Source organism: Malus domestica, chromosome 16 (genome assembly GCF_042453785.1).
Source record: "Malus domestica chromosome 16, GDT2T_hap1".
In the NCBI taxonomy this organism is placed as follows: domain Eukaryota; kingdom Viridiplantae; phylum Streptophyta; class Magnoliopsida; order Rosales; family Rosaceae; genus Malus; species Malus domestica.
Genome location: NC_091676.1, coordinates 27,135,346 through 27,147,291, shown reverse-complemented (window position 1 = coordinate 27,147,291; position 11,946 = coordinate 27,135,346).

Genomic DNA, 11,946 nt, shown 5'->3' with positions numbered 1-11,946 from the left:
CGTGGTTGTTTAGTAGGCCGCATCGGTTCGTGATCAGGACAGATCCAGCCGGATTCGAGTGTCTAGGGCAGCATGGGTGTGTCTCTGTGAATTAGAGAGAGATCAGGAAATCTAGGGTTTGCTCTTGTGGTGAAAGTGAGAGAGGTGTCGGGTCGCATGTTGAACAGGATGCGGCTAAATTCTCGGACCGCTGTCGGGACGTCGGCCCCAACGGCCAGAGGCGCGAAGCCATGGACCCATGCCTCGTAATTGGCCTCCATTGCCGAAAACACCTTCTCAATCTCCTCCTGCTCGAATCCTCCATGGTATTCTCGATCGTTTAGAAACCTCGGAGAAGCACCGGTGAGTACGAGCTTGCAGAAAGGTTCGGGGCGGTGGATGGAGGCGAGGATACCAATCGTGGCGGAGGCGTTGACACGTGCCAAATGTTGATGGCGTCAAATGGACAAGAGCAGCTGAGAGATCTTTATCTTTAACGGCAAGATGGACAAAAGCAATGTCCATGGTGTTGTGCTTGTCGGAGGATCCACTTGTATTCCCAATTTGGTCCTGATGCATGCTGAGAGATCTCGATCTTCAGAAAAGGAAAAAAATGAGAACTTTAAAAAGAAGAAAACAGAGAATCTTTAGGGCTCTTTTAGGGGATGACATGATAGCTTTATGTTTGTGGGGGTTTTTTGGGAAAGCCCAAGGAGGTTTTGGGTTTCTGCAGATTTTGCAAATCCACGGCGGAGGTGAAAAAATGAAAAAGAACCGACATAGTTTTTTGTGTCGTTTCCCACAGACGACGCCAAATGTTGATGCACAAAATCAGCGATGACTTTGGTACAACAGAAAGTGTTAAGTTTGTGACATTCGCTAGATTGCTCCGGTCACTAGTGTGGATAAGTATGTAAATGGATAGGGACAGAGAAGCAAACACAAGATGTACGTGGTTCACCTAGATTGGCTACGTCCACGGAGTAGAGGAGTTCTCATTAATTATGAAGGGTTTACACAAAGTACATAGGTTCAAGCTCTCCTTTAGTGAGTACAAGTGCATGATTTAGTACAAATGACATTAGGAAATATTGTGAGAGAAAGATTTCTATTTATAGAAGAGAGTTTCTAGTTTCATTCTGACATTGACACGTGTCGTGTTGTGATTGACTTCTGATGTTGACACGTGTCGTGCTATGATTGGCTTCTGATGTTGGCACATGTCGCGCTGTGATTGGCCTCCTGGTTGGAGGGAAACTCTTCTAAGTCCTTGATGGCATAACGTTGATCGGTGCTCAGTAGTTTCAGGATTGGTCAAGTATGGTACAAACAGTGCTCCCCTAAGTTCCTGAGTGAGGGAAGCTCCTCGGTTAGGGACTTGAAAGATCCAAGCCACTGAGTAATCACAAAACTTCTAAGTATCGAAGTGTGGTATCGTATTCACTTACCTTATCTGTCTCATAGGTAGATGTGACATCTTCTTTGGAAGTACTTTTCCTCCATCTAGGGGTGGTATCTTTAACCGATGAAGATGCACAAGGTAATATATCAATTTCACTTGAAACTTACTTGTAGTTTCGGGCTTGGTCAAGTGCGATATAATCCCTATAGTAGGAGTCCCCCAAGTCACCGAGCTAGGAGATTTGCCGAATGAGGTAACATACAAGCTAAGCAATCAGACTTCCAAGTAAGCAACCTGGATTAGAGGTTCGACTTCAGCTTTCGGTTGATTGTTCTCCTTCTCTTTGTGTCGTATATAGCAATAAGGATAAGGAGAAGCAAATGGAGAAGAGATGATATGAGATACTTTTGCTTTTGAAGAAGTAACTTTCCACAAGCTTATTCTTGAACTGAGTTGGAGGGTTTTCTGGTTTCCTCCAGAGTCTAAGGTCGACTCAAGAATTTAAGGGTCAAAACAAGTCCATCAAATTTAGAGTACGTTCGACCCTGATGATATGGGATATTTTTGCTGTTGACAAAGTAGTGGATGTATCGGCACGTGTTCTGTTACGCTTGTCTCCACATGCTTCCTTGTATCATTCTCACTTGTCCTATATGTTCCTCAGGCAGATGTGGTATCTTCTTTGGAAGCATAAAATGTTGAAGATGAGTACTCGAGAGCAATGCCAGGTAAGTAATCAAGCAAGGAGTTCCAAGTAGTTAGTTCCTGACTGGAAGCTTGATTCCAAGTGCTGACTGATTGCTCTCTTTCTCATTTCCTTACAGGTAAAAACAAAGCCAAAGGAAAAGACAGGGAAAAAGCATGATATGGGATACTCTTGCTTTTAACCTTGATGATATGAGATACCCTTGCTCTGGTGTGGCTTGTTTGCAGAGGTATTATCGCGGGGAAAAGAAGCTGAGTATTTCGAGAGACTCTACTGAAAGTGCCCTCTCGGATGTGAAGAAAAGTTGAGCATTTTTTTAATTTACAGGTCTGCCTGGCTGTGGAGGATGAAGGTCGACATATATTGGAGTCTCCCTAACAATAAGTAGTAGTGCTGTTCCTTTACCCTTCTTGGTTATAGCAATGTAGTGGGAGCTGCAAGCTTCACGTGTTTTAACTTTGTTAGAGCACTTTGAAAAAGTGGTATGTGGTATCTGGAAAGCTGATATTGCTTGTGAAGATTGCAGACAAGCTTTATCCAAGGAAATCTGGCTCTCAATGTTCAGAGAGCGGTGTCTCTTCAATTTTTTAGAAAGCAATCATGTTGAGAGTCGGGCTCTTGAGATTCGGAGAGCAGTATCTCTTCGATTTTTGAGAAAGTAATCCTGTTGGGAGTCTGGCTTTTGAGATTCGGAGAGCGGTGTCTCTTCAATTTTTGATAAAGTAATCTTGTTAGGAGTCTGGCTTTCGAGATTTGGAAGGCGGTGCCTCTTCAATTTTTGAGCACGTAATCCTCTTGGGAGTCTGGCTCTCAAGATTCAGAAAGCGGTGCCTCTTCGATTTTTAAGCAAGCAATCTTATTGGGAGTATTTTCTTGAATGTGAGTAAAGGTTAGGCATTTTTGCCAGTCTACCTTGCCACAGAGCACGGAGCACAAAGGTTGACACACATTGGGACTTTCTAGTTATCAAGCAATGGTGCTGTTCCTTTACCCTTGTGGGTAATAGTAGGGTAGCTGGACCTTCAAAATTTATGTGTCTAAACTTTGTCAGAGATCTTTGGAAAAGTTATTTGTGGTACCCGAGGAGCTGATGTTGCGTGTGGAAAGTGGTGCCTCTTCGGAATCCGGAGAATGGTGCCTCTTCAATTTTTGAACCAACGGCCCTGTTGCCCTTTCTTTTATAAGGGCACCAATTGTGTGCAAGAAGTACATTCAGAGAGTTATTACTTGTAGGAATTTTCCCCTTACTTCAGAGATTTATTGCACCTCATTTCTCTTTCATTATTTCTGAGAATGTCTGGCCCATCCGACCGTCATTTTGACTTGAACTTTGGTAAAGAGGCAGTCATGCCTTCTCAAGACAGCATATGGCGCCTATCTTTCTTATCCCTTACTGGTCCTCTTACCGTTGGGGACTCTGTCATGAAGAATGATATGACCGTTGCGGTGGTGGCCAGGAACCTTCTCACTCCCAAAGATAACAGACTACTTTCCAAATGGTCTGATGAGTTGGCTGTTAAGGATTCTCTGGCTCTCAGTGTTCAGTGTTCAGTATACAGGTTCTGTGTCTAATATGGCCCAATGCCTATTTGCTCGAACCTGCCAAGTTAAATCATTGGCAGCTGAAGTGATAAGTCTCAAACAGGAGATGAGAGGGCTCAAGCATGAGAATAAACAGTTGCACAGGCTCGCACATGACTATGCTACAAACATGAAGAGGAAGCTCGACCAGCTGCAGGAATCTGATGGCCAGATTTTACTTGATCATCAGAGGTTTGTGGGTTTGTTCCAAAGGCATTTATTGTCTTCATCTTCTAGGGTTGTACCGTGTAATGAAGCTTCAAATGATCAACCTTCGGTGCCTTCTCCTTCTGGGGTTCTGCCTAGTACTGAGGCTCTGAATAATCACCCTCTGGTGCCTTCTCTTTTTGGGGCTCTACCGACTGCTGAGACTTCTCCTGAGCAATCTTTGTGAAGGCTCCCTCTTGTTTGTTTATTTTGATTCATGTATATGTACATATTTGTAACTTATCAGAAATATCAATAAACAAGCTTTACTTCATTTCAACGTATTGTGTTAAATACATCAAGGCCTTCTTTACTAAGTTCTTTGAATTTTTCCTTTTGTTAAAGCTTGTATGTTGAAGCTTTGTGAGTAAAGCATGTAGGTTGAGGTAGTGCTCCTTTAATTTCTTGAGTGAGGAAAACTTCTCGGTTAGAGACTTAAAAAAATCCAAGTCACTGAGTGGTTGTGAGACTTCCGAGTATCAAGGTGCTAGTATATGGTTATAGTCCCCCAAGTCTCCCGTTGAGGGAGTTGACGAATGAGGTGTCTTGCTAGTAGCCAAGTTTCCAAAGTAACAAAATTTCACCATTTTCCTTTTTAAGTGGTAGCCCAAAACTCCTTATTCATATATATTTGTTATGAAAGTTGTTAGGCCTAAAGAAGAGGAGGCCTAGGCAAATTTTTTTTTTTTTTTGAATTTTCAAATTTTTGAATTTCCAAATTTTTGAATTTTTGAATTTCCGAAAATATATATATTAAGCTTTATAGGTGAAGCTTTGTAGGTGAAGCTTTGAGGTTGAAGCTTTGTTGGGTACCATGAATTGATTTTGCTTCACACTATCTTGATCAAGATAGTGTGAAGCTTTTGTAGGTGAAGCTTTTGTGTTGAAGCTTTGTGGGTGAAGCTTTTGTTGGTGAAGCTTTTGTGGTGGGGCAAGCTTTTGTGGGTGAAGCTTTTGTTGGTGAAGCTTTTATGGGTGAAGCTTTTGTGGTGGGTGAAGCTTTTGTGGGTGAAACTTTTGCGGTGAGTGAAGCTTTTGTTGGTGAAACTTTCATGCGTGAAGCTTTTGTAGGTGACGCTATTGTGGGTGAAGCTTTTGTAGTTGAAGCTTTTGTGGTGGATAAAGCTTTTGTGGGTGATGCTTTTGTTGGTGAAGCTTTTATGGGTGAAGTTTTTGTAGGTGAAGCTATTGTGGGTGAAGTTTTTGTGAGTGAAGCTTTTGTAGGTTAAGCTTTGGAGTTGAAGCTTTGTAGGTGAAGCTTTGGAGTTGAAGCTTTTATTGGGTACCATGAATTGATTTTGCTTCACACTATCTTGATCAAGATAGTGTGAAGCTTTTGAGAATTTGTAGTTGTCCTCCATTGATGAAGCTCTTGTTGGCACCATAAATTGGTTTTGCTTCACACTGTCTTGATCAAGAGTGTGTGAAGCTTTTTGAGAATTATGGTTGAACTCCTTTGATGAAGCTCTTGTTAGCACCATAAATTGGTTTTGCTTCACACTGTCTTGATCAAGAGTGTGTAAAGCTTTCTACGAGTTGTAGTGTTTGCATTGTTACAGAGGGGAAATGTTTGAAGCAGATGCAAGAAGGCTGACTAGCTTGATCTTCGTATGCCATGCACTGAAGTTGTTGTTGGCTTGCAATAAGACTTTATTGGTGACTATAACTCTTGTTGGGCATAAGTGCTCCCCTAGTTGAGTTGTCAAGCTTGAGGGTTTTTTATTATTTGTGAATGCTAGGAGTTCACATGAACAAGTTGTACCACTCGTCTTTTGGTAGGTGGAATGAATGGTGAGTTGCTTTCATCACTTGGTTGGTGGTACGAATGTGAGTTCCTTCATCACCTTTCATCACATTTCACCACCTGGTTGGTGGCACGAAGATGAGTTCCTTCTTCCCCTGGTTGGTGGCATGAATGGCAAGTTGCCAAATGATATTAGAGTACGGGTTGTACATTTTATCACCTGGTTGGTGGCATGAAGATGAGTTCCTTCTTCACCTGGTTGGTGGCATGAGTGGAAAGTTGCCAAATAATATTAGAGTATGGGTTGTACATTTCATCACCTAGTTGGTGGCATAAAGATGAGTTCCGTTTTCACCTGGTTGGTGGCATGAATGGCAAATTGCCAAATGATATTGGAGTACGGGTTGTACATTTCATCACCTGGTTGGTAGCATGAAGAAGAGTACGTGTTGTACATTTCATCACCTGGTTAGTGGCATGAAGATGAATTCCTTCTTCACCTGGTTGGTGGCATAAGTGGCAAGTTGCCAAATGATATTAGAGTACGGGTTGTACATTTCATCACCTGGTTGGGGGCATGAAGAAGAGTACGGGTTATACATTTCATCACCTGGTTGGTGGCATGAAGATGAGTTCCTTCTTCACATTTTATCACCTGGTTGGTGAGAATAAGGGCAAAGTGTCTAGGCACATTGTAGTAAGTGTCGAATGACACAAAGTATGTTGAACCCTTTCAAAGCACAGTTGGCTTATGTATGAATGTGTTGGAATGTATGATTGAACGAATATACTGTGAAGCTGTTTATTTATTTGTATAGTCTTGTTGACATATACTTAGACTTTGTTTCATGTTGGAAGCATTCATGTTGAAGCTTTGAACCCGAGTGTTTAATTGCTAGAAATGTAAGAGGATTGGGATCGAGTTGTCTAAATCACCTCTTTATTGAATTCATGCCAAATAGTCTTCGTTACATAGGATGTCCTGAAGCTTAACACTTGTACAATGTGAGTTTACTTGTAATAGTACTTCAAGTGATCAGCATTCCATGGATGGCCAAGGGTCCTACCATCGGAGCTTCTAAGCTTGTAGGAGCCAGGGTGATTGATACCAACAACTTCAAACGGTCCATCCCAGTTTGGACTAAGTGTTCCTTCACTCGGGACTCTGTCGTAGAGTAATCTTTTCTTCAATACCCAGTCCCTCACTTTGAAAGAACGAGGTTTGACCCTGAAGTCATAGTAGTTGGAGATGCGTTGCTTGTAGGCGACATTCCTCAAATGAGCCTGGTTTTTGTGTTCCTCGACTAGATCTAAGTTGAGGGTAGGTTGTTTGTCATTTTCGCTTTGCACATAGTTCTGGACTCGGAAAGTTGCTTGCTCAAGCTCAACTGGGACAACTGCCTCTGTACCAAAGGCAAGTGAGAATGAGGTTTCTCCTATTGATGTCCGATACGAAGTGCGGTATTCCCAAAAAACTTAGGGTACAAATTTTGGCCAACAACCTTTAGCCTTGTCCAAGCTGGTTTTCAAAGTTCGCTTGATTATTTTTTTGATGGCTTCAACTTGTCCATTAGACTAGGGATGAGCTGGGGAGGCAAAACATAAGTTGATGTTGAACTTAGAGCAGAACATCATGAACTTATTGTTGTCGAATTGTCGCCCGTTGTCAGTGACTATTGCATTGGGAATGCCGAATCTGCAAAGGATGTTCTTCCATATGAAGTTTTCTATTTTTGCCTCAGTAATGGTTGCCAAGGATTCTACTTCGGCCCACTTTGTGAAGTAGTCAACTGCAACGATTGCATAGCGAACCTTGCCCTTCGCTGCAGGCATTGGGCTGATCAAATCAAGTCCCCATTGGGCGAAAGGCCAAGGGCTGATCATAAGAGTGAGCTGCTCGGGAGGGGAGTAAGGAATAGTTGCATAGCGTTGACACTTATCACATGAGCGGGATATTATGATGGCATCTTGGTGGAGTGTTGGCCAGTAATATCCTTAGCGAAAAGCCTTGTGTGCTAGGGATCAAGATCCAGCATGATCTCCGCAAACTCCTTCATGTATTTCCGGAATGACAATTTCCGCCTCTGCGGGCGTAAGGCATCTTAGGTATGGTAGGTTAAAACCCCACTTGTAGAGTTGGTCATTAATGATCAAGTAACGGGTAGCCTTGTATCGAATCTGCTTAGCTTGGACTTTGTCATTTAGAATGGTGCCATGAGCAAGGAATCTATAAATCGGGGTAATCCAACAATCCCCGTGTTGTAAGTTGCACACTTCAGCAGCCATGGTACTTGGTGCTGCCAACAATTTGACCTGACTTTTTCTCCCAATCTTGTCTTCCACCGCTAAGGCGAGGCAAACAAAAGCATCTGCATAACTGTTTACCGCTCGAGGAATTTGGGTGATCTGGTAGTGGAAATGCTTGAGCAACAATTGTGTTTGTGCCAGATATGCTGCCATGGAGTTATCATTAGCGTCAAAGTTGTTGGTGACCTGGTTAACCACCAATTGGGAGTCACTGAAGATAGCAATTCGTTTAACCCCAAGGTGTTTGGCCAAACGTAAGCCTGCTAGGAGGGCTTCGTATTCGGCCTTATTGTTCGACGCCTTGAATTTGAAACGAAGAGCATACTACATCACCACTTTGTTCGGGGTCGTAAGGACTAGTCCTGCTTCACAACCCTGTTGGTTGGATGAGCCATCAACATATAGACTCCATGCTGGGGTTATTGGTTCTATTTTCTGAGCTTCCGAGGGTAATGAAACCACTTTTTTAGCTGTAGAAACAATGTCAACAGGATATGTGAAATCGGCGATGAAGTCTGCCACTGCTTGGCCCTTCTTAGCTGGCTTTGGTTGGTAGGAGATGTCAAACTCACCCAATGTTATCGCCCATTTGATCATTCATCCGGAAGTGTCAGGACTTTGGAGTATTTGTCGAAGAGGATGATTGGTAAACAAGGGTGAGGTTTTCGAGCAGACATGACCAATGCTAGAGCCAATTTCTTAATGTTGGAGCATCGTGTCTCCGCATTTTGTAAGGCCTTGCTAGCCTAGTAGACATGCCATTCGACATTACCATCCTTTCGAATGAGAACGGAACTTACTGCTGAAGCCGATACCGACAGATAGATAATGAGAGTGTCACCAACCTCAGGTTTGGAGAGCAGATGGGCTTTACTCATGTAGTCTTTGAGGTTCTTGAATGCCTCAGTACATTCATCAGTCCATGTAATGTACTTCTTACTTCCCTTAAATGCTTTGAAGAAATGAGCACATCTGTCTATGGCCTTAGAGATGAACCTAGTTAAGGCTGCCACTTTGCCAGTAAGGCTTTGGATGTCTTTTGAAGTTACCGGTTCCTTCATGTCGATGATTGCTTTGATCTTCTCGGGATTAGCCTCAATGCCTCGTTGGCTTATCATGAAGCCTAAGAATTTGCCAGAGCCTATGCCGAAGGCACATTTGTTGGGGTTCAACCTCATTCAATAACTCTTCAGAATGGTGAAAGTTTCAGATAGGTTGGTGATGTGTTGGTCAGCATGTTTGCTCTTGACTAGCATATCATCAACGTAAACTTCCATGCTCTTCCCAATCTGTTCGGCGAACATTGAATTGACCAGTCTCTGATAAGTTGCTTCTGCATTCTTTAGGCCGAAGCGTATGACTATATAGCAATATTGTTCCCTGTCAGTAGTGAAGGCTGTGTGTTCTTGGTCCGGAGGGTTCATAAAGATTTGGTTGTATCCTGAGTAAGCAACCATGAAGCTCAAAAGTTCACAACCTGCTGTAGAGTCTATAAGTCTGTCTATGAGAGGAAGAGGAAAGCTATCCTTCGAGCATCCTTTGTTTAGGTTGGTGTAATCAACACACATTCTCCATAAGACCTTTTGGAGCAGGAGACTTTCCTTGTTCGGATTCTTCTTAACAAAGACAACATTTGCTACCCACGTTGGATTATTGACTTCACGGACGAAGCCTATGCCTTTGAGTTTTTCAACTTCTGCCTTCATTACCTTGTACCCTTCAGCGTCATAAGATCTTCACTTCTGTCTCACTGGCTTGGTCTTGGGGTCAATACTTAAGCGATGACAGATGATATCAGGAAAGATGCCTGGCATGTCCTCATATGACCAGGTGAAGACCTCAGTGTTCTCTTGCAAAAAAGAGATCAATGCCAACCGAATGGGTGGTGACAAGGTGGTGCCAATCTTCACCATGTGATCCGAATAATCTTTTGAGATAGAGACATTCTCCAACTCTTCAGCGGGTTATGCTTGCTGGGTGAAAGAGTCATCTCGAGGATCGTCGGGTTAACTATTGCCACCGTGAAGATCCAAGTTGGCTTCGTCTGGGCTAGTCTTTATGACTTGGTCATGTATAGAAAAGGTTTCCTTAGGCACAAGCAGGTGCTGTTACTTGACCGAAGTGTTGTAACATGATCGTGCACTAAGTTGATCTCCTCTGATGTAACCATTGCCATAGGGGGTTGGAAATTTCATCAACAACATACGTGTGGATACCATGGCTTTGAGATCATTGATGCCTGTGCGTTTGAAGATGACATTGTATACCATTGGGCAATCAACCACTAGGAAGTTAGTGGTAATGGTAGCTATGTAAGGGTATGTACCAATGGTGAAAGGTAACTGTATGCTCCCCAAAGGTTGCACGATATCACTGGAGAAGCTTATCAGAGGGGAAATCGAGCGATCGAGCAAGTGTTCAGCTACATTAAGTGCCCTGAAAGCTTCAGCAAACATGATATTGAACAAAACCTCCGTGTCTACCAGTATTTGTCGTACTTCAAAGTTGGCTATGTGAGCTTCCACAATCAGTGGGTCCTTATGAAGGTAGATGATACCTCTTTCTTCCTCAGGGTAGAAACATATTGGATCCCAGCTAGGCTTTTGATACTTACCTCCCCTAATGTCTTCCACGTGAAACACTTGGTGGCCAGACCTTAAAGCTCATTCACTATTTTTCATGGTCCTGTTAGAAGATTTAGATATGGGTGTGCCACCACTTATGGAATATATCACATTCACGTAGCATTGGTTATAGTTACCCCTTTGAGGGTGAAAGAGGAATTGATCAATTTTTCCTTCACGTGCTAAAGCTTCAATATGATCATGAAGGGTGATACACTTCTCGCCGTCATAGCCGTTATGCTCGTGGTAACAGCAAAACGTGCCTGTGTTCTTCATGGGCTTGTAATCCGAGTGCCTCGGCTTTGGCTTCAGTATCAGGTGTGCTATGCTGGGGTAAATGGCCACGTATGTGGTGTTCAAAGGTGTGTATGCCTCATACCTCGGGATAGAGGGTATCCTGACACGTGTTTGACCCACTATGTTGACTGCCTATAGTCGGGGATTATCATGGCGGTACCCTTGGTTATCACGGTAGTGTCCCTTACTCCTTTTACTAAAATGAAACTGGTGAGGATGGAAATCTTTCCTTTTACCCTGAGATTGATATGTTTGTTAACTTGGCAAAGTATTAAGTAAGGCAGAGGAATGCACCGTTGCTGTTTGGAAGGTCGAGGTCTTCTGATTTGGTTAGATCTGGCTTCCACTCTCTACTTGCTGATAAGGGGGGGTTGTGGAGGGGTTTCCCTTAATATGTCCTTGCCTCGGTGGAGGCATGGTTGTAATCATGTGCCATCACCTCAAAGTAAGTCTTCCAAATGTTGGCATTGATCATATACTTGAAGAAACAATTACGTAGGCCTGCCGTGAAGGCCTTGAGGGCAGTCTTGTCATCTGCCTCAGCGCAGCGAGAATACTCATGGCTGAAACGACCGGCATATTCTCATACTGACTCGTCCGGCTTCTGGCGAATAATGTACAAGTCATTTACAGAATGCGAATGATCGGTCTGGAAGATGTGTTGAGAGACAAACAGTTTCCTCAGTTCCTCAAATGAGTCTACTGTCTCAGGTGGAAGACAGCAATACCAGTTTAGAGCTTCACCAGAAAGGGTGAAAGGGAAGAGAAGACATCGCTCTTCGTCGGTGTGCATTCGATATGCCATCGTGGACTCAAAGAGGTTAAAGTGTTCAATTGGGTCCTCCCTTCCAGTATAGAGTTGTAAACCAAGCTTTTATTTTGTCTTCACTTGAAGGAAGGTGTCGAGGATCCTCCTTGTAAGAGGGCCAGGCCTAGGTTGGTTCTAATCAGGTATCTCAGCTTGTCGTTCGGCCTTCAATTTGTTTACTTCCTAAAGAAGTTGTAGGACAAGAAGGTTCTGAGTGGAGTCATGTACCACTGGAGCTTTCTTTCGTAAATCTCCATATCCTCTTGGAAGTATGAAAGTTTGATCAAGAGC